General features: G+C 35.0%; 1 protein-coding gene across 2 annotated transcripts in view; it reads left to right on the plus strand.

Annotated features, from left to right (window-relative positions):
• Nucleotides 1–19,824, plus strand: part of LOC136826862 (uncharacterized) — a 568,370-nt gene that overhangs the window by 134,818 nt on the left and 413,728 nt on the right. The window contains exon 2 of one of the 2 annotated variants that reach the window (XM_067084358.1): nt 943–1,063. The exons of the other annotated variant lie outside the window; for it this stretch is intronic. The gene's annotated coding sequence lies outside the window, so the exon portion shown is untranslated. The remainder of the gene's footprint in view (nt 1–942; nt 1,064–19,824) is intronic. 2 annotated transcript variants of the gene reach the window in all.

Consider the following 19,824-nt stretch of genomic DNA (forward strand, 5'->3'; position numbering starts at 1 on the left):
CCTTGGGACTACCGAGCGGGATGGCGGTAGATGGCGACACCAGTTACCGGCAATTGTAGTACAGTACAATCGCGTGCAATTTAAAAGTGCTGCCGTTAGGAACTGATCAGCTATCATACTTGTTAGGTAAGTATGGTAAAACTTTATTTTATTATAAAAATCTCATTTTTATAATAAAATAAAGTTTTATATATACTTACCCAGTAATTACATGGTTGGAGCCCTCCCCCCCTCCCCTCTGATGGACATTAGGCATAAAACAGAATGAGGTGGTTAGCTAAGTCATTCCTAGTACAGTATTGCCGTTGGGGGGCAGTACTGTGCACCTACACGAACAATCGAAGTACTACCTGCGAAATTTGAATTTAGGCTGCTGTATGTGGAAAACTAATAGCTATGTAATTACTGGGTCAGTACATATGAAACTTTATTTTATTATAAAAATGTCATCTTTTCCAGTTTGTCTGAGAATCATATACTGTATTTTGTTTTTAAACTACTAACCTCTTAACTTGAGTAAGGGAGCCTCTCCTATAATCATTCTATGTGGTAGACGTCAGGTTTTCCGACAAGCAGATGATAACTAGACAGGTGAAGTAATTATTTTGTCCAGTTAAAGAATGATCACAATCATTAACCACTGGTTTGCTTGTTTAACGGCAATTTAACATTTTTTGTTAGTTGAGCATGTAGGCATATGAAGATGCAGCATGTGCATGTTTGTATTAGTGAAACTTCATAACTGTGTTCACAGGGTCTTGTATACTGTGTAATATTCTGTGTGTGTTGAGGTTTTGGTATGAGCATGCATAAAACTTCATGAAATTTAGATTTTGTTCATCATCATAAAAGTATGATATTAATGGTTTACTTTCATTACTGTACTATATTTCTTTAAATGAACCTTACCTCTCCACTATATAGCTTTTACTTCCTTATCAGTGGTAGTTCGAGAGATTGAAACAAAAAAAAACAAGAACACTTGGTTTTCTATGAATATCCGTCTTCTACCCATCTACCCCACCCCCACCAGAGGACCAAAGGACACAAACACTCATAGTCGGTCAGTGTACTTCTGTCACTGGTTTCAGCTTTCTGTTGGTTTGTTTTTGGATGTTCTTTTAATTTTTGAATATTTGTTTGGTGAGAACCTGTAAGGTAAGAATTGCAGTAATAGGCATTACTGTATTCCAGTTTTATTGACCCTCGTGCTATGTTGTTGCTGAGGGAAAAGTTATGATTGGACAAAATGCGGTAATTGATTGCAAACAGAGAGAGCTTGTTAGGATGTAGAAACAACAATAGAGGATAATACTTGTAAGACTTAGGTTAAAGGGATGCATGTCTGTCTGCTTCCCCAGTTAGTAACTGGGTAGGTCCTCTGCTGCCTTCTGTTTAATCTTTTATTTCAGGTGAGCTTCCCATCGATTCAGGGCATTAGATTTGATAGGATGGAGTAATTTTTTATATTCACTTGGCTTAAGTTTTGCAGGATGTTGTTATTAGTGTTTTCTGCACTACCCTCCTGAGTCTTGGTAAGTTTGGGTTGTTTCCTGCGTTGGAGGAAGGGTCAACGCCCTTGCTTTTTCCTTGCCTTGTCCTTGACACGTCCTGCCTTACTCAATTGTGGCATGGGAACTGGGACATGTCAGATAGTGGTGCAGATTTGTGCCCACTCTAGTTTCGATGTTAGCACCACCAGTTCTAGCACCAGAATTGACCCCCCCCCATGTGGAACCACCTTGACACAGTGAGGGAGCTCTTGAACCCCAGGAATTTGTTACCAGGTTTGAGTCCAAGAATCTCATATGAATATATACTTGTTTAGATTAATTTTTGTGGAATTTTCCACTTTTGCTAAAATTTATTGGACCTGTTAAATAGGAAAAGATATCATTGCCGGGATTGGGTTGATATCCGAAGCTAAATAGTGAGAACTGTGGTAGGACCATCAACTGCCCGATAATGTTCAGACCTGAGAGTTATTGGATTGATAGCTCAAAGGTGGAACTCTTCTTTAGGGCTGGACCACGGATTCCCGGGGGGTCTGGTTTTGGGGATAGGACTCGGCATTCTAACCGGTTTGCCTATAACATGAATAGGGTGGGGATGATTGTATTCTAGTAATATTGTTAGTCCTTATAAGCGGGTTTAGCTTACACTTGGGCCACTAATCATGTTGTGCCATCCCGTGTGGGAAAGGGTAGGGACGTGGACATTGAGAGTCGGTTGTCACTTCTGCCATTGGTGGAAGAATAAACTTCATGAATGGCTAATGTTATCTTTTTAAAGTTTTCAGGTTTAATTTTTCCTTTTCTTTACCTAGAATCTTTATGACAAGTAGAGATAAAGATTCGAGTACCCCTGGACCCTTTGATGGTAGTGACTTGGCACAGTTGATAACCGCTGGAACTTCCTCTTGACAACCTTTCTGTGGAAAAATCAAAAGAAATTCCTAATGTAATTGTGCTGGAACCCTATGCTGCAGTACAAAGCAAACCAAAATATAGCAAATATCTTGACCCAACCTTGAAAATGTCAGCATTGAAATTAGAAAACTCCCTGTTGGATCGACATTCAACTACTGAAATGTCATTCAGACAAATGAAAGATCAAATGTGGTTGATAGAAACCACAACAAAAAGTCAGTCAGATAATTACTTAACTGTAAAAAATATTGACAGTATAAAGGTACATATAAAAAACATGACAATATGAACACTGTACAGGGTACCATAGTACCCCTTGATAATGATGAAGAACCAACAGAAAAGAATATATTGCTGGATTCCCTTAAAAAAAGGTACAGCAATGTACAAGATTTTGAAATACATGACATAGCCAGTAGTCGGAGTAACGGAAAAACGCATGAGAATAGCAAAGATAAAATTTGAAGGCCATGAATTTCCCTTGAAAATTGAAACAATGGGCCAAAGCAGAAAACTGAGGCTGTATGTTCCAAAACCACTACAGTGCCAAAATGTAGTATGTATGGACATACAAGGAAAAATTTCTGTAATAAATCTATACAGGTATGTGCATATTGTGGATCTGACAACATACCACACAGTGGAGGTGTGGTGAACCGAAATGTGTTAACTGTGGACAAAGTCACCATGCAAGATTTAAGGAGTGTATGTATTATATATACAATACAGAATTAAAATTACTTCAGGAAAGGACAGGAATGCCTATAAAAGAGGCAAAATTATAATTAAAAGTTAGAGGAATGCATGATCCCACGAGGAAACTAATATTTTCTACTGTAATAAGATCAAACAATGAAACAAAAATGGAAATAGATAAGAGTAACGAAACCCTGATAGATCAATCTCAAAGAAAAATAATCACTTTGCAAGAAGAAACTAATATAGCAAAGAACCAAGAATTGTATACAAATATTTGTTCAAAAATGGTTTGAATTTTAATAAAGAAATACCTTAGTTTTACTAGACCACTGAGCTGATTAAAGCTCTCCTAGAAATATTGGACCGAAGATTAGTTATGATACGTGGCTAGAACCAATTGGTTAAAAACGGACCTACAACTTATTGTGAATCTCCACCACAAGACCAACAAAAAATTTCTATTATTAGAAATACATCCATTAAAATTCAAAGGCGGAGACCCAAGAAAGAACATAAACCAAAAAATAATCGAATGACGGTCTGAAGCTCAACTAAAACTAATGAACAAAGGGCAACTAACCAAATAATAATAATAAAACAATATCACCAATAATAGGTGCAGCAAGAGTAAACAAAGAAACGACAAGTGAAAACACGTGGATGTAATGAATGTTTCATTGAACTGTGCAACAAAAACAAAAGCATAACAAAGGACAGTTTATCAAACACTATACGAAATTTTATATGATACAGAAATAAAGAAACTACTGTCTTATAAAAAAACCAAATAAATGTTTTAAATAGAATTTTATAAAAAATGCAAATTGATGATCCACAAAAAGAAAATAACACTTGAACACACTAACGTAATACTTTCAATAATTATATCATACAATGGAACGTAAATGGTGTAAAGACCAGATTACATTTGGGAGAAATGCAACGATCACTAAGGGAATATGGACCAATGATACTATGTTTACAACATGTCGACAAAACAATACCAACAATAGGTAAATATACCTTAGTATCTTTTCTAGAAAGAATGCAAATTTAGGTGATGCTACAAATAACAAAATATACTATGACAGAGTACCTGATAAATTTTACTGACTTTCAAAAAATATCAAGTATTAAAATACGAATAAAAAACGATAATTACATAAATAACCTATACAGGCGGTCCCCGATTTGGACATTTTCCGTTCTAAATACAACGATTCGTCGAAAATCGTCAAAAAATCATAAGAAAACCTTACTTTTAATGCAACATGTCAACAAAACAATAAACGATGTAAACTACATTATTATTGAGTTTTACAAAAAAAACCTTCAAATTTGATTATTCTGCCATTTATGTACATAACAAAGTTCTTCCGTTATGACAGAGTACCTGCAAATTTTACCCGAACATGCGTTAAGCCAGGAAATAATTTCTGATGAAAATATTTGAATAAAAAACCTCGAACGTTACGGAACCGTTATAACTGCCTATATAACCAACCTAATAAAAGTTACGACATTGATAAACTTAAAGATTTACTTAACAATACCAAGGAACCTACATTAATAGTAGGTGATTTTAACGCTCACATCCCAATATGGTGCTGTCATTGTACAAACTCAAATAGAATAGGTAGTAAAATAGAAGAGTTCATGGATTCCAACGACATGTGCTGTATAAATGATGGCAAAATTAGCACATATTTTTCATAAGCACATGGAACATTTTCTTCAGTAGACTTAACTTTATGTACAACAAGCGTAGTTGACAGATTGGATTGGAATACAGTTGATGGCTTGCACACCAGTGATCATTTCCCAATATTAATTTCCTTATTGCAAAATAATCTTGCAAAACATGTCCCTCACTATAACATTTATAAAGCAGATTGGGAGCGATATGAAATGCACACTAGAAATATCCCACAATTTGAATATTTAAAAGACCATAATGAAACTAATAAATTTCTTGTTGGTCTCATTTAAAATGCTGCTGATAAAGCAAAACCAAAGTCAAAACCCCATTCAACAAAACACAAAGTTCCCTGGTGGTCTGATGAGTTAACAGAATTAATAAATATAACACACTCAATAGGGAGACGATTAGATAATTTGAATAGAAAGTTCAATAAAATGAATAAAAAATTACCGATATTAGAAAGAACTACAAAAAATGACTGCATTATTACTAGAAATTGATACATTAAAACCTGTATACAACAAAATATCTGCAAAATTTAAAAAAGAAGTAATTCAAGGAAGAATCATTTCATGGAGGAAATATGTATCAGATCTCTTTAATAATAGTCCCATACAAAAAATATGGAAAAAATTCAGGAAAATAAATGGTACCCATGTCAAACCACCTAGACATGCCATATTAACCCTTAAACGCCGAGCCTCTATTTACAAAAACGTCTCCCGTATGCCGGCGGCGTTTGGTGAGTTAGCACTTTTCAAAAATCACAGCACGCTTAGTTTTTAAGATTAAGAGTTCATTTTGGCTCCTTTTTTTGTCATTGCCTGAAGTTTAGTATGTAACCATCAGAAATGAAAAAAAATATCATTATCATATATAAATATTGGAATATATGACAGCGAAAAAACTTATATAATTGTATACAAATCGCTGTAAGCACAACGTTAAAAGCTAATGAGTTAATTTTTTTAGTTGTATTGTACACTAAATTGCGATGATTTTTGTATATAACAAATTGTAAAACGATCAAAGCAACACAGAGAAAATATTATCACAAAATGATGCATGAATTCATAACGCTATTACGTAAAAAAATTTTTTTTCAAAAATTCACCATAAATCGAAATATTGTGCTAGAGACTTCCCGTTTGTTGAAAAATGAAGCTAATTGATTGAATATTACTAGACTGTAAGTGTTTTAGCTTACAATTGCAGTTTTCGACCATTTCGGTCTAGTTAAAGTTGACCGAAAGTCAAATTTTTCTATTTATCGTGATTTATATGAAAATATTTCAAAACTGATAAAATACAACCATGAGTTATTTTCTGTTGTATTGTACATGAAATTGCACACATTTTCATATATGAAACTTTATGTATCGACTAATATAAAACGGTGCAAATATTACGACAATGAGACGAAAGAATTTCTGAGATGTTCGGCCGAAAGCAGACGTAAGGAAAATGTTTTTCAAAAATTCACCATAAATCGAAATATTGTGCTAGAGACTTCCAATTTATTGAAAAATGAAGGTACATGATTGAATATTACTAGAATGTAAGAGTTTTAGCTTACAATTGCATTTTTACCATTTCGGTCGAGTTAAAGTTGACCGAAGGTTGAAATTTTGGCAGTTATCGTGATTTATGTGAAAATATGTCAAAACTGATAAAGCTACAACCATGAGCTATCTTCTGTTGTATTCTACATGAAATTGCACACATTTTCATCTATAAAAGTTTATGTAACGACTAATGTAAAACGATGCAAACATTACGACAGCGTGACGAAAGAATTTCTGAGATGTTCGGCTAGAGTTACTGTTGCAACCTGAAGGTTTTGTGAATTAAGGAAATTTTTTTTTTTTTTTTTTTTTTTTGACAGAAATTCACCATAAATCGAAATATTGTGCTAGAGACTTCCAGTTTGTTGCAAAATGAAGGTACATGATTGAATATTACTAGAATGTAAGCGTTTTAGCATAATTTACTAGAATGTAAGAGTTTTAGCTTATAATTGCATTTTTTTACCATTTCGATATTAAAGTTGACCAAGGTTGAAATTTTGGCAGTTATCGTGATTTATATGAAAATATTTCAAAACTGATAAAAGCTACAACCATGAGTTATTTTCTGTATTCTACATGAAATTGCGCACATATCCATATATAAACTTTATGTAATGACTAATTTAAAACAGTGCAAAAATTACGACAACGTGAAAAAGAATTTCTGGCGCTGACGTAAGGAAAAAAGTTTTTTTAAAATTCACCATAAATCGAAATATTGTGCAGAGACTTCCAATTGGTTGCAAAATGAAGGTAAATGATTGAATATTACTAGAATGTAAGAGTTTTAGCTTATAATTGCGTTTTTCGACCATTTCGGTCGAGTCAAAGTTGACTGAAGGTTGAAATTTTTGTAGTCGGGATCCGATTGGCACCCAACAGACAATTTTAGTCGACGTCTGATACGTCCAGTAGGCGTTTAAGGGTTAAAAGATGAGAAAAGAACAGTCTTGATCCAAAAGAAATAAGTAATATAATGGGAGAAAATTTAGCAAATGTAAGTAGTGATAAGAATTTAGATGAACACTTCCGCACAAAAAAAATAAAATAGAATTAATAGCAATAAATTTTGAAATAATAGAAGATATATATATGATAATAGAAAATTTAGTATGTCAGAGATGGAACATGCTCTCTCGAACAGCAATAAATCTGCTCCTAGAGGTGACAATATTTGTTTTGAGATGATCCGCCACTTAGCACCTTTGGTAAGGTCATACTAATTAGAGTTTTATAGTCATTTATGGCTTCGAAATTTATTTCCAGATGAATGGCGTAAAGCTGTAATAATTCCTATCCCCAAACCTGGAAAGGATCAAACGAATAATTACAGACCAATTTCTTTAACAAGCTGCTTATGCAAATTGTTAGAGAAAATGGTAAATGTTCGACTAATATGGTACATTCGAGAAAAATAAAAATTTTAACTCCCACTCAGCTTGGGTCACAGTGTAACAGATCCACATTGATTCTCTCTGTAGCTTAGAGATCATATACATAGAGGTTTTGGAACGAAAACAAATTACTGTAGCTGTCTTTTTGACATTGAAAAGCATACGATACTGCTATGGAGGTATGCTATATTAAAACTTTACAAACAACAACATCCGTGGACATTTACCTAGGTTTATACAAAACTTTGGACAAACTGGCAATTTTTGGTGGGTGAGAAATGATGATGGTCTGTCTAGAACATTTCCACTTAGAAATGGTGTCTCCACAGGAAGCCGCCCTAGCGCACGCTGTTTACTTTAGCAATTAATGATATCAGTAAAAATCTACCTATTGGCATTAAAAGTAACCTGTATATGGATGATTTTGCCATATATTATTCGGCATCCTGAATAAAACACGCAGAAAGAATCGTTAATAAAAGCATAATAAAAATAGATGAATGGGCCTCATCTGTAGGCTTTAAATTTTCCATAGATAAAACTCAAGCAATCTTGTTTTATAGAAATAAAAAGTGGAAAAAAGGTTAGGAAATAGATTTAAAAATCAGAAACCATAGTATACCAATTGGCCAAACAGCAAAATTTTTGGGATTAGTATTTCTGATACTCCACTTAAAACTGAGAGCCTACAGCTACATGTGTAAAATCTAAAAGCAAAAGAGCATTAAATCTAATTAGAAAACTATTGAACACTACTTGGGGAGCCGATAGACATACAGACATACCTACTGTACTGTATAAGGCAACAGCTCTTGTCCATCATTGATTATGGAAGGAAGTATATGGCTCGGCATCTGACGCAGTGCTGGAAATGTTAGACCCTGTTCACAATGAAGGCCTTAGAATATGCTTAGGAGCCTTTAGATCATCACCAAAATCATCGTTAAAAAGTGCTTTAAGAATTCAAACTAGTGATTCTCCAACCAAAAAATTATTTGAATTAAGAGATGTATTTATAAATAACCATCCACCACCTTTCCCAATTAGAGCTAGAAGATTGTTTGAGTCACTGAATATAAATATACAGGTGCCTATAATAGTAAAATCACCTCTTCCTGACAATGAATAAATGAGAATTTGCACACCTCAAGTATTTATCAAAAGTAATTCATATATACCTGAACAATTATAGACAACACATACAATAGAGCATATAAAATAGAAAAGGTCCACACATGTAATGTATACAGATGGATCTAAATCAGAACACAGAGTAGATATGCTGCAGTGTCCCAAGACAAAACCATCAGTTCTCTTCCTAATAATGCTTCTGTATTTACAGCAGAATTGTATGGAATTGCATCAGCTATGCAAATAATCAAAGAATCATTCTTCAATAATTTTGTGATTTTTCAATGATTCAAGAAGGCCATAGAAGTTTATTCAGAGTTACAAATAAAAAATAATATAGTACAACAAATTAAATTATATCTCAATAAATTATATAACAATGGAAAAAATGGTAATATGCTGATACCTGCTCATGTAGGGACCAAAGGAATGAAGATGGTATAAAAGCGGCTAAAGCAGCAACTCACATGACAAGATCAAACGTGAATATCTCCTGTTACTGATTATGTAACCTGCATAAAAAATGGGTATCATAAATAAAAATGACAATATATATGGGATGAAGAACCTGGAAAGTAATAAACTGAAAGAAATAAAACCTAATGTTAAAAATGCAGCTCATCATATCATAGCGAGAGACACACACAAGTAATTTTAACACGCCCCCCAGAATAGGCCATACTGTACCTGATACATGAGCACTTAATGAGCAGCCCACATGGCCCGGCTCCTGAGTGCTCAGAATGCAGAGTAATAATAATGGTCAGACATGTGTTATTGTGAATGTCCAAAGTTTGACCAACAACGAATGTCTACTTCTGGAAATAGATCAATGAAAAAAAGTTTGTCGGAATCTTTCACATTTTCAATCGTTCCAATTTTGATGTTCTCGAAGAACTGTAATTTAATTAATAAAATATAAAAATTAGTAAATAAAGCATGAAAAAGCCTTTTAACATTTGAATTTTACAAAAAAGGAAAATTTAAAGATTTAGCTAATTTATATTCTGAATTTTAATATACCGTTTTAGTAAGTATGAATGTAATAAAGCTCGAGTAAATATTTATTGTATGAGAGGATGCTTTTTGTGCAGTTTTAATTTCATTTTAATTCATTCATCATTGTATCGAATGATCTATTAGGTCCTAGTGCTTGACTTCAAGGCTGGACCTAGTATTTTAATCAAATCCTTCGGGCCAGCCCTATGAGAGCTGAAAGTCAGCTCAGTGGTCTGGTTAAACTACTTTAATAATAATAATAATAATCCTATTATTGACTATATAAAATATATGAAAACAATCATTGTAAGTAAATGGCAAAATATATGGAATGAAGAACTTGAAAGTAATAAATTAACCAGATAAAATCCAGTGTTGGAAAATGGAGTTCATCATATCAGAGACACACAAGTAATTCTGACATGTCTTCGAATAGGCCATACTCGTTTGGCACATGGATACTTAATGAACAGTCACATGGCCCTCCTCCCGAATGCCCCGAGTGCAAAGTGATGATAACAGTCAAGTATGTATTGTGTGAATGTCCAAAATATAACCTGCAGCGATTATCAAATTTTGGAAGTAGATCAATGTAGGAAATTTTGTCAGAATCTTCTATATTTGCAGTAATTCTAATTTTAATGTTCATGAGGAACTGTGATTTGATTAATAAAATATAAAAATAAGTAAATAGTAAAAATACGAAAACCCTTAGGGCATTTAATGAATTTTAAAACAAAATTTTAAAATGTTACTTAACTTATCCTGAATTTTATTATACCCTTTTTTGTGTATATGGAAACATGAGTAAATGTATTTATTGTGCCTGTGTTCCAGTATGAGAGTGTATGCCGTTGTGCAGTTTTTAATTTCATTTTCTTCCATACATCATCATAGTGACCTGTTTGGTCCCAGTGCTTGGCCTCTGGCCTAGACCTGGCATTTCATTCACATCCTTCGGGCCAGCCCTATGAGAGCTGATAGTCAGGTCAGTGGTCTGGTTAAACTTTTAATAATAATGTGCATTATCGCTTCAGCTTCCATTTCAGTAGGCAGGTGGTTGCTCTTAGTAGTCTCAACATTCCATTTTAAGGATTTCAACTCCTTTTCCAGTTGCAGGAGTTTCCATCGGTAGACGGTTATTGTTTCATTTATCAGGAGTTTGTTCAGTACCGTCAACTTCGTTACTCTTTGCTATCAAGTGTTGTAGTCTTCGCTCCAGTCACTATGGTGTAATTTTGCAGCTAAGACTTATTTTCCCTGCCTTGCTTTGGTAGGGAGGGCAATTACTTGTGCTTCTGTTGATTGATTAGTCAGGTGTCTGGCATAGGTAACCAATGTATAAGTGGTCACAATTTCTTTTTTGAAGAGGTTAATTGCTTTCTGTAAGGAGAGGTTAACATATGATATGCAGCCAGAGCCTTCATTTGAGCTGGGTATTTCATTCAAGGCTTTAATGTGCAGTTCATGAAAGGAGTCTCTCCTAAGATTTTTTCTTTCTGTTGTCATATATTGGGACTAAAGAGAAACTACTTAGCAAGCTTAGTCTTCTTGCCAAGTCTGGAGGTAGCATTGGAGAAGGATTAGTCCCAGTGCAGGTTTTTGCTTTTTGGAGTTGAAGATATTCTCACTGTTGGAGGTTTTCCTGCAGAGAACAATTTCACCTTTATTTGCAGTGTTGCCACTGATCGCTTCTAAGAGGTTTTCAGTCCTTATAGGAGTTTTTTTTTTTTTTTCGAAGCAGAGGTCTTCTCATCAAGGTCATATGATTTTGGAGTTTTTTTTGACCTGGCAAGAATCAGGCTTGGGTTCTTTCCTATTACCTGAACATGGATCATCAGGTCATCTCTTATCAGATTTGATAGTTTGCTTCCTCATGGTTAGCTGGACAGTCCTTTAGATGCCTCGCATAGGTCTGGGGCACGATTATAGGAGATCTAGAACTTTAGGGAGTTTAACCAGTATTGAGGAGGTCTGTTACAACTATAATCCCGCATTCTTAGTAAAGTTAAGGAGGAACTTCAAAGCAGTTTGTATGTAGAGTAAAGCACAATAGCAGTGTTACCAGACAACCATCTTCCTACTTTAGGTACACATATATACATATCTTTCTTTGTCTGCATCTTTTCCCCACTTCTATGTGGTATTGATGTTTCTAACAGGCTTTCTCTGATCTGGCTTGGCAAAACACATCATCCTCAGACACCCCTTGTTTTGGGGATCGCTGACGTGGTGAGGGCTCTTGAACCCAAGGAATCTGTTCCCCGGTTTGAGTCCAAGAGTCCCATGTACCATTCTGTATTCTTTTGAGTTAATTTTTGTGGAATTTTCCGCTTTTGCCAAAATTTATTGAACCTGATAAACAGGAAAAGATATCAAAACTGGGATTGGGTTTATATCTGAAGCTAAATAGTGGGGAAATGTAGTAGGACCATCAACTGTCTGATAATGTCTTCAGACCTGAGAGTATCAGTAGGCGGAATCCATTTTTTGTGGCTGACCACGGATTCCAGGGGTCTGGTTCTGTGGATAGGACTCTTGGTATTCATCTGGTTTGCCCAGCAACATGATTAGGTGGGGATGATTGCATTCCAGTAACATTGACAATCCTAGCAAGTGGGTTTGGCATACACTTGGGCCACTCTAATCATGTTGTGCCATCCCCTTTGGGGTAGGGTAGGGAGCGGATATTTGAAGTTAGTTCTGACTTGTGCCACTGGTGGATGAATAAACCCCATGAAAGACTCCAAGACATCTTTTAAGGTTTTCAGCGTTTTTTTCACTTCAACCTCAATGCTAAGTTATACTGCATTTGGCACCCTGGGCCTTTGATGGTAGCCACCGGGGCACTGGTGACAACTGCTGAACCTCCTCTGACAACCTCTCTTGGAAAATCAAGAAAAATACTAATGTAATTACACTGGAGCCCTATGCGCCAATAAAAGCAAACCAAAAAGGCAACTACCTTGGATCATTCTTTGACTCTCTTTGGGAGTGTGTTGGTCACGATTCCTGACCTTAGAAATAGAGAGAAAATATCGGCATTGGAAATTGAAACTTCCCTGTTGAATCGACATTCAACTACTGAAATGTTGTCTGATAAATGAAAGATCAGATGTGGGTTGATAGAAACCACAACAAAAAAATCAGTCAGACAACTACTTAACTATAAAAATATTGACAATATAAAGGTACATGGAAAAACATGACAATATGAATATAGTGTACAGGGCACCATAGTGCTCCCTGATAATGATGAAGAACTAGTAGAAAAAAATATATTGATGGATTCCTGTAAAAAAAGGTACAACAATGTACAAGATTGTGAAATATACAACATAGCCAGTAGATGGAGTAATGGAAAAACACTGAAAATAGCAAAGATAAAATTCGAAGGCCATGAATTACCCTTGACAATTAGTAAAAACCAGGCCAGAGCAGAGAACTGAGACCATATGTTCCAAAACCACTACAGTGCCAAAACTATATGTGCATATTGTAGATCTGACAAACATATCACACAGTGGAGGTGTGGTGAACCAAAATTCGTTAACTATGGACAAAATCACCATGCAAGATCTAAGGAGTGTATGTATTATATATACAATACAGAATTAAAATTACTTCAGGAAAGGACAGGAATGCCTATAAAAGAGGCCAAATTAGAGTTAAAAGTTAGAGGAATGCATGATCCCACGAGGAAACGAATGTTTTCTGCTGTAACTAGATCAAACAGTGAAACAAAAATGGAAATACATAAGAGTAACAAAACCATGATAGATCAGTCTCAAAGAAAAATAACCTCTTTGCAAGAAGAAACTAATACTGTATAGCAAAGAACCAAGAAAAGTATACAAATATTTGTTCAAATTCATTTGAGATATTAAGAGAAATGGAAACACTAGAAGATAACACAAGCACCACAGAAATATTAGAAGATAGTTTTGATGAATTAGAAACTAAAGAAAAAAAAGAGATCTTTAGAGAGAACTCCACCCAAGACCAACAAAAAAACAACTATTATTAGAGATACATCCATTAAAATAAAGGTGAGAGATCCGAAGAAAGAACATAAACCAGAAAATGATAAGAATATACCTTTGTCTCCTAAAGTAATAATAAAACCAAAGGAAACAGATACCCAGAACATCAAATAGTTAGTAGAGGAACAAACCATTGACAAGAATGATTATGTGATGGGAGAAGAGATTACTCCATCACCAATAATAGGTGCAGCAAGAGTAAACGCAGAAACGACACATGTGGATGTAATGAATGTTTCATTGCATTGTGCAACAAAAACAAAAGCATAACAAAGGACAGTTTATCAAACACTATAGGAATTTTTATAAGATACAGAAATAAAGAAACTACTAGTTGAGACACTCGAGAAAAGGGCTGTATGTGCATTGGACACATAATGCCTTATAAAGAAAAACAAATAAATATTGTAAATAGGATTTTAGAAAAAGTGTAAATTGATGATCCACAAAAAGAAAATAACACTTGAACACACTAATGTTATACTTTCAATAATTAAATTATACAATGGAAAGTAAATGGTCTACAGACTAGACTACATTTGGGAGAAATACAATGATTACTAAGGGAATATGAACCAGTGATACTATATGTTTATAACATGTCAACAAAACAATATCAGCAATAGATAAATATACTTTAGTATCTATAACTGGAGAATAAGAAGGAAATTTAGGTACTGCCATATATGTACTGTACATAACAAAGTATGTTGGTGACAGAGTACCTGCACACTTTGGTGACCTGCAAATATCAAGTATTAAAATACAAATAAAAACTATAGTTACACGTAATTTATCAACAATGCCAAGGAACCTACATTAATAGTAGGTGATTTTAACACAACCCAATATGGGACTGTAATTGTACAAACTCAAATAGAACAGGAACGTAAAATAGAAGAATTCATGAATTCAAATGACATGTGCTGCATAAGTGATGACGAAATTAGCACATATTTTTCATAAGCACGTGGAATATTTTCCTCAGTAGACTTAACTTTATGTACAACAAGTATAGCGTTGAACAACTAGTATAGTTGGACAGATTGATTGGAATACTGTTGATGACTTGCACACCAGTGATCATTTCCCAATATTAATTTCCTTATTGCAAAATAATCCTGCACACTAGACGTATCCCACCATTTGAATATTTAAAAGACCATAATGAAACTAATAAATTTTTTGTTGATTTCATTAAAAATGCTGCTGATAAAGCAATAACTAAGTCAAACCCCATCCAACAAACACAAAGTTCCCTTATGGTCTGATGAGTTAACAGAATTAATAAATACAAAACACTCAGTAGGGAGACGATTAGACCATTTGAATGAAATCAGTTGTACTTGTAAACAAATAAAATTTCTGCAAAATTTAAAAGTAGACCAAGGAAGAACTATTTCATGGAGGAAATATATCAGATCTTTAATAATAGTCCCATAAAAAGATATGGGAAAATTAGAAAATAAATGGTACCCATGTTAAAAACCACGTAGACATGCCATATTAAGAGATGGGGAAAGAAATACTTGATCCAAAAGAAAATAAGTAATATAATGGGAGAAAATTTAGCAAAATGTGTTAGTGATAAAAATTTAGATCAACACTCCAATAAAAAAAATAAATAAAATAGAATTACTAATAATAAATTTTGAAACAATAGGAAGATATATTAGAATAGAAAATTTAATATGTCAGAGATGGAATATGCTCTCTGAACAGCAATAAAATCTTGCTCCTAGAGGTGACAATATTTGTTTTGAGATGATCTACACTTAGCAATTGGCAAGGTCATACTAATTAGAGTTTTATAACTTTCTATGGCTTCGGAAATTTATTTCAGAGGAATGGCGTAAAGCATAATAATTCCGTATCCCCAAACTCTCTGAAAGGATCCCACACGTAAATAATTACAGACCAATTTCTTTAACAAGCTGCTTTTTGAAATTGTTAGAGAAGATAGTAAAGCTCGACTAACATGGCACATTCTAGAAAATAAAATTTTAACTCCCACTCAGCTGTAGCTTAGAAGACCATATACGTGGAGGTTTTGAACAAAAACAAATTACTGTAGCTGTCTTTTTTGACATTTAAAAAGCATACAATACTACATGGAGGTATGCTATATTAAAAACTTTGCAAAACAACAACATCCGTGGACATTCACCTAGGTTTATACAGAACTTTTTAACATCGCAGTTTTCAGGTGAGAATTGATGATGATCTGTCTAGAACATTTCCACTGGAAAATGGTGTTCCACAGGGAAGCGTCCTTAGTGGCACACTGTTTACTTTAGCAATTAATATCAGTAAAAATCTACCTATTGGCATTGGGGTGCTAACCTGTATATGGATGATTTACATATATTATCTTAGCACCCGAGTGTGTGTGCAGAATGAACCATTAATAAAAGTGATAAAAATAGATGAATGGGCCTCATCTGTAGGCTTCTAAATTTTCCATAGATAAAACTCAAGCAGTCATGTTTCTTTAAAAATAAAAGGGAAAAAAGGGAAGAAATAGATTTAAAATCAGAAACCAGTTTACCAATTGCCAAACAAAATTTTTGGGATTAGTATTTGATACTCACTTGAAAATGGAGAGCCCATTACATATGTAAAATCTAAAAGTAAAGAGCATTAAATCTAATTAGAAAAATATCGAACACTACTTGGGGGAGCCGATAGACATACCCTTACTGTACTGTATAAGACAACAGTTCTGTCCATCATTGATTATGGAAGGAAATATATGGTTCAGCATCTGACGCATCTGCTGAAAATGTTAGACCCCTTGACAATGAAGGCCTTAGAATATGCTGGCCTTTGGGCCTGGGTCCTCACCAAAATCATCCTTACAAGTTTTTGGTTTAACTGGACTTTGTCATTTCCATAGAGAGCTAGTAAAATTTTACTGCTTAGTGAGTCTGAGAAGGAAAAATTTTTGGAAGGGGTTAGTATTTATAAACAAATCCAATTTTCCCAATTAGAGTTGTGGTTGTTGAGTCAATACCGAGATAGTTTGGACCTAAGAGATGGTGACAATGGGAAAACGAGAATTTTCCACACTGCTATCTTTATCAAAAAAAAACTCATCTACAACGGGAACACCCATCGAATCCAGGGGCTGGTTTTTATAAACCAAAAGTGGGACCACATCACGGCTTTGTCCAGAAGCCCAATCAGAACACGGAGTGGGGAGTCAGTCCCCATTAGTGGGGCAGAACTCCATTAGGCGGATTGGCTTATACCTGGGCCACTGCAAGCGTACTGGTGCTATCCTGAAAGGGTAGGGTATGGGGTGGACTGTTGGGAGTCAACTCTCACTTGTGCCATTGGTGGAGAATGCGAATACCTGACTGATCTAAACTTTCTTGATATGACCAAGCAGTTTTGGGTTTTGGATGAACCAGTTTGTGTGTGGTGGTCTGATGTAGCATGCTTGGCATCTTGGGGTCTCTTCAAAATTGTGTTGGGGTGGGGAAGCTGAAAGTAATGCCCAGTTTGTCCTTTTTGATATGCTGTCGGGGTCTGTGCGGGGCTCTTGGGTGTCGGGTGTGCACTTTTGGACCTTTGCATGTGGACTGGTTTAAACTTATGGATTTGGCTTTTAGTTCTCCCTCCCCTGGATCCGATGACTTAACGGCACTGGCAAAAAACTTCTGGCATGAACATGGATATCAAAGCAGCTGTTGGACAGAACCAAACACTGAGACACCAGGGTGTTAATAAATCTGGTGGATTTGATTCAAATAATAGGGTCCTTTATTGCACTAATGTAAACTTATCATTAGATTACGAATGTTTATACAGTGTAGTGAAGCAATTTGGCAAAGTGGAAAGAATTAAATTAATTCTAGAAAAAGATAAGCAGTCATTTTGTGCTTTTATCAAATTTTCCTCTCCTTTGAAGCTAGTGAGGCACAACAAAGACTCCATGGCCACATTCTAAATGACTCAGTTGTCAGCACGAAAGTGTTTTCAGTGAAAAACTTGAATGATGAGCCATTTGACTTTGTTCCAAAGGCTGAAGAACATGGACCAGTCCCATGTAATAGAGCTCTTCCTCCCCAGACATATGTTGCTATCTACAAGGAGGGAGGGAAAAAAAAAGCTGCTGACTGCATTGAGAGCAAGGTTGGTTCCATTCCCATTGGAAATTTAAAAGGTATGGAAAGAACCTTTAATAAAAGCTGGAAATGAGACTCAATTCTGTTATCTTCAATTTAAACCTCCTGAAAACTGGAAATATTGAATCTATTTCATCTCACAATTTTTAACACACTGAAAAAAGTAGTTTACTCAAAAGATTTTGCATGTTTTTAAAGAGGAGGAGATTCTCCATCGATGCCCTCCTTGTGTATCTCATGTAAAAACTGGGTGGTGATGCAGCTATCCTTTTAACCTTTCCTCCAATTACCTACCTGATACCATCATTGTTGGCCATGAGAGGATGCAGGTTAAAAAATATAAAAGAAGTCCTAGACAGTGTCGCAAATGCTTTGAATATGGCCACATTCAAAACTCTTGTGATAACAATAAAGATGTCCTGTGTGCTCTGCAGAGCACGATAATTTGATGATTGCAAAGCAGCCCGATACTGTTTTCTTTGCAAAGGGTGATCACACACCAAACTCTAGGGCTTGTCCCAGATATAAATTTGAACAAGAAGTGTTGGCAGTGGCAGATAATGAACATATTAGCATTAGTGAAGCAAAGCGCACGGTAATGGGGGGCAAACAAAAGTGCCAACACTTTAAATTATGCTTCTGTAATAAAACTTATGAAAACTTCCAACAATGTAAGGCCACCAATAACTGTGTCTGATGGAAGATATCACAAACCTGGTATTTCTCGAACCATAAATAATAATGAAAATCTCCAAACTGGTGAGAAACTTTCGTCGGCAAGTGCTTTGAAGTCCAATAGCAAAATTGTACTTCCAAAAGCACAGAAAATTTATCTTCCACCACATCCACAGCTGTCGATTCATCTCCAAAAATAAGGGTGCCAAAATCAGTTGAAATAATTCAGGAAAATATTCTGAAAATACTTCAAACCAAAATAAGCTAAAGGAACAATCCCACAGATAGAGCTAGTTCAGAGCCATTCATCGCCACAGCCAAAACAAAATAATAATAAAACTACAGTTGCAACTACAAGAAACGCACAAGAAATAGTCCCCAAATAATGATAATTTTATAATAAAAACTTCAAATGGGTTCAGTGTTTTGGAAGACATCTCTCCTCCTAGAAAGGTGGTTCCAAAAAAATAGTTTCAGAACAAAAACATCTGAGTTCAATTCAGTCTTGCCGCCCTAAGACAAATAGGATTAGTGGTGCACAGAACCACAGCAATAATTCTGAACATCAGGTTCATAATAAAAATATGAAGATCAACCAAAGACCCTGAACACCAATTCAGATGAAAAGGGATTAAGAAAACAATCTCTTATAAAGGAGAATTTCCACTCCACCCTAGGAACAAATACTTCCTCCAAGGAGTGGGAAGTAGCACATTTTACCACCTTAGCATTCTTGCTCGATATTCTTCAGTGGAACTGTAAAGGTCTCAGAGCCCGTACAGAAGACCTTAAAGTTTTAATGCATGAATTTAATCCAGGGATTATATGCCTACAGGAAACAATGTTAGGCAACTCTGTTTATAATCCTGGACTAAATTATTCAATATTTAAATCATATCCCCAATTGGTGATCGTGCCCATGGAGGTGCTGCAATTATTATTAATAAATGTCTGAAGCACTCCACAATACAATTAAATACAACACTACAAAGCTGTCGCTATTTCAGTCATTTTGGAAAAAGAGGATAACAATCTGCTCCTTATACCTTCCACC

The sequence above is a fragment of the Macrobrachium rosenbergii genome, chromosome 41 (genome assembly GCF_040412425.1).
Source record: "Macrobrachium rosenbergii isolate ZJJX-2024 chromosome 41, ASM4041242v1, whole genome shotgun sequence".
NCBI classification, from domain to species: domain Eukaryota; kingdom Metazoa; phylum Arthropoda; class Malacostraca; order Decapoda; family Palaemonidae; genus Macrobrachium; species Macrobrachium rosenbergii.